The 4,608-nt window shown below is 39.4% G+C and overlaps 1 protein-coding gene across 5 annotated transcripts in view; it reads right to left on the reverse strand.

Annotated features, from left to right (window-relative positions):
• Cad87A (cadherin-87A) overlaps positions 1-4,608 on the reverse strand; it is a 212,838-nt gene that overhangs the window by 128,681 nt on the left and 79,549 nt on the right. The gene's annotated exons all lie outside the window — the stretch shown is intronic.

Below are 4,608 nucleotides of genomic sequence, written 5' to 3' on the forward strand. Positions count from 1 at the left end.
ATCTTTCGAATAAAAAAAAAATTTTGATTACAATTTAATTTTTTGTGTTATTTTTTACAATTTCAAGTTCTATCGGGCTTAAAAAAACACCCTATATAACAGATGTATCTTGTAATAAGACAAGAAGTATGTTGTAATAAGCTGTATCTTGTAATAAGACAAGATGTATGTTGTAATAAGACAAGATGTATGTTGTAATAAGCTGTATATCTTGTAGTAAGACAATAAGCCCAGAAATATTTTTTTCAATGTACACTTCAGGAATTCTTTGGCTGACTGTCAATAAACTTTTTTATACGACCTATAATTTTTATAAAAGCTCTCATTAAATATAGGATCCTTACAGTTCTTCATGCATAAGGTATACAATATTCGCATTAAGTAAGGACTTTCCGATGTCACTGAGTATCAGTGCTCCTTTCGATACAGACCATAGCCATAGTGTAGGATAACGAGCATTGATACTTCGAGAGTATCGAATCAAATGTATCGATATTTTCGACCGGTATCAAGAAAGTTGAGGAGAAAAAAAAGGAAATATTGTACCTTTGACGACTAAAAAAAAAGAAAAGTCATAGATCTGAATAAAGTGAGTATCGTACCGATACTGATGTCGTGAGTTAGAGACCCAAAGTATCGATAGGGTGGAGTATAGAAAGATCCCTAGGGTTGGGAAGTTAGTAAAGGAAGGATTATGGAAGAGACCTGGAAGGACTGCAGCCGCAAGTTACGTCACAGAACCGGTTTTCGCCTTTCGCCTCCGCTCCAACTGTTCCAACTTGCCGCTATATTCTTGCCTTTTGTTTTTGAAATAAATATCAATATCGATAAGTTTAGGATTATCGATTAATGACTCCCCGTTGTTCTAGTCAGTGTCCATGATAAACCAATCTTTATGAAATGCAAGGACCAGGAGCTGATTAACAATATTATTTCTTTAGTTAAAAATAAGTTTAAAAAATACTCACTGGAATGGAATTAAAGAGCCTGGAGTTTCAATAGCACTGATTCCACCACTGTGAAAGTGAATGAATGAGCTCACGATTTTTTTTGTCTTAATTTCTCACTAAATCTATGAATTGACCTTTCGCTCTATTACAAATTGAGTGACAGAAACTGCAGGAGGTTGGAGCACTGCCTCAGAGAACGCTTATAGCTTATTTTGTTGTAAGCATACACCACTATCTCAAGATGTAATTGAAACAATGATTGAGGTAGTGTTCTATGGTAAGGTACAGTCCTGTGAGGTCCGTTGACAGCGTGGCAACTATCACGCTCCAGCACTCTAATTGGCCCTATTACGGCCTATTAACAGGGCTCATTATTTTATGATTTACAAACCATTAACGCAATAATTGTCAATTAACGTTTCACAAGATAGGTTAAAGCCAACTCTTCATCTTATAACTAACAATATTACAAGATAGATTAAAGCCAACTCTTCATGTCGTAACCAACAAATATTAAAAGGAGTTACACAATTGCAAAACTAATAGTTTGTTAGCATTTTGTTCACTTTGTTTCATACTAATAGGTAGTGCATTTTGTTCCTTTGTCAAATATTTAAATAATTCAATCAATTACAATTACTTCCAGTTAAATACGTAGCGACATATTAAGGATAAAACTTAAAATAAATAATATCTGTTTACTGATGTATGTATCAGGGAATCCACAGTATATAATTTTATATACACAAATAAACAATAAACTCAAAATAAATAGTACAGTATAAAATAATGTATGTATCGGATGAATAAGACTTCACAAACTAACTTTATTTAGTTGTTGTCGAACCTTTGTACTGTGGTGTCAAAACCCGGAACAGGAAATTCCGAATTCTTGTCACGTGCATAGTAATATCAGAAACCCCGGAGAAAATTAGGCAGATTAACTGAACCACAGGCTACAGGAAACATAGTATCTTCCAGGGTGGATGCAGCCGAAGAGTTAAAGAAATTTGAAGAGCTGCTAGAGGTAGACGATATAATAAATAATAAGCGACACCAAATCGTTATAAAATCCAAACAGGATCCCGGAATAGAAACCAGGGCGAAAACATACGTAGGTTTGTCGATAAGTTTAGTTCCCATTCCCGCATCGATAGACGAAACCGCTCTAGAAAATATATTTTCAGAATTCACTAACCCAGTCCGGAACTGCTATGTTTATTTCGGAAACAGATTGATCGCGGATAAATTGAAACGGTGGAATGGGTACCCATTGAGTAGGTGTTTACGTCAAATAGAAACAATTACCGAACTGATGGTACAAGAGAGCGTCGTTACTGAACACCACTCTGTCAAAACGAATCACCAGGGAATCGAGGAGACCCTTCGCGCGCTTAAATTGCGCTATTTCTGGAAGAATATGGGCCACACCGTGCGGGATTGTATAGCGCGGTGCGAAGTCTGATTATGAGCGACAACCTCCGATAGCGGAACAGGTAGTCGCCCTAAGATTTATACAGGTCGATTCATTTCTACGAGGGACAATCTTGGTTAACACCGATTGAGACGTTCAGTAAACTCGCGATGGCCTATCCGGTCGAGGCTAAAACAGTTTGGGTAGGAATTTTACAATGGCGGGCGTTCTACGGTGTTCCAGACCAAGTCGATTCAGATTGTGGAGAGTTTGATAACGCCATAATCCGAGATGAGAGTGAGGCATTGGGCATCAATTGGGGCTTGAATATTCCACATCCGAGATGAGAGTGAGGCATTGGGGATCAATTGGCGCTTGAATACTCCACATCCGAGATGAGTGTGAGGCATTGGGCATCAATTGGCGCTTGAATACTCCACATCCCAGATGAGTGTGAGGCATTGGGCATCAATTGGCGTTTGAATACTCCACATCCGAGATGAGAGTGAGGCATTGGGCATCAATTGGCGTTTGAATACTCCACATCCGAGATGAGAGTGAGGCATTGGGCATCAATTGGCGCTTGAATACTCCGCATCCCAGATGAGAGTGAGGCATTGGGCATCAATTGGCGTTTGAATACTCCGCATCCCAGATGAGTGTGAGGCATTGGGCATCAATTGGCGTTTGAATACTCCACATCCGAGATGAGAGTGAGGCATTGGGCATCAATTGGCGCTCGCCATAATCCGAGATGAGAGTGAGGCATTGGGCATCAATTGGGGCTTGAATATTCCACATCCGAGATGAGAGTGAGGCATTGGGGATCAATTGGCGCTTGAATACTCCACATCCGAGATGAGTGTGAGGCATTGGGCATCAATTGGCGTTTGAATACTCCACATCCGAGATGAGAGTGAGGCATTGGGCATCAATTGGCGTTTGAATACTCCACATCCGAGATGAGAGTGAGGCATTGGGCATCAATTGGCGCTTGAATACTCCACATCACATCAAGGGCACCGTGGAACGTTTACACAATACACTCGGGGAACACTTGGGGCTTCTCAAGCTAGGACGAAACCTCGACCCATGCGAGGCTATGCCGCGCGCATTCATAGCCTATAATAATCAATTCGCGCAGCAACGGAACTATTACCAGCCGAAATCGTTTTTGGACAAGGACGACGAGATAGGATATAGATAGGGGACCTCATTACGAGATAGGATATAGATAGGGGACCTCATTACGGTTAACAATAACGAGCTACGAACCAGAATGTATAGAACGAGGGTACGGAGCCAAGAAACATGGCCGAAAGTGAAGGAAAAACTAATTCGCGAGAAACAAACCCGGGTAGATAAGGCGAACAATGGACCCATAGTCTATAAAAAGGGACCATTGGCGCTAGGAACCATAGTGTACAGGAAACTACGAACAGCTCGTTTTTGCTAATACGAGAGCCGATGTATCTGATATATTGCCATCCACAGTTAAACCCTTTTCGGACTGCATAGCCTTTCTTTTTAATAGGATATTTTAGAGGTAGATTAACTAAGTGATAGATAATTCCCCCAAGTTTTTTTGAAGCCGAAAAAAACAAACTTTCCAAAATAATAATGACCGATTGAAAGTTCAAAAACAGTTTTGGTCCTGCACATTTCTACTAGATTTAAGGACATCATCCGGGATCGCTTTCACAATGGAAATGTTATACAGTTTATGGTAGGCAATAAAAGCGTGAGCCTGTTTTAAATCGATGTAAAGCTGATGAAAAACACGGTTTGCGAAAAACTACATTTGTAGTTCCTAGGACTAGTTGCGATCTAGATAAATATATAACTTGCTGGAAACTTATTACAACAGTTGTTCGGCCCCTACTAATGGATAGCACTTACTGAGGATTCTTAGTAACAACAGTTAAAATATGTTTCTGAGGGAAGAAGTTGGTTCACGGATCACCGCGCTACTCATTGTTTAGTTCCTCGCTCATCTAGCTGTGGGAAAATATACTTTTTATTTTCCCTTAACGGAATATTCGTTTTTTTTTCTTTTTTTGAAAATAGTTATAAAATTTTGATATATTCTTTAACGACAGATTTTTGAAAGCTAAGATGGAATTAAATGTAATCTGTCTGGCTGTGGCAAGCTTATCACGCTTACTATTAAATGTAATCTGTCTGGCTGTGGCAAGCTTAACACGCTTACTATTAAATGTAATCTGTCTGGCTGTGGCAAGCTTA

This window comes from Halyomorpha halys, unplaced genomic scaffold, assembly GCF_000696795.3.
Source record: "Halyomorpha halys isolate HHAL.00 unplaced genomic scaffold, Hhal_1.1 Scaffold102.1, whole genome shotgun sequence".
NCBI classification, from domain to species: domain Eukaryota; kingdom Metazoa; phylum Arthropoda; class Insecta; order Hemiptera; family Pentatomidae; genus Halyomorpha; species Halyomorpha halys.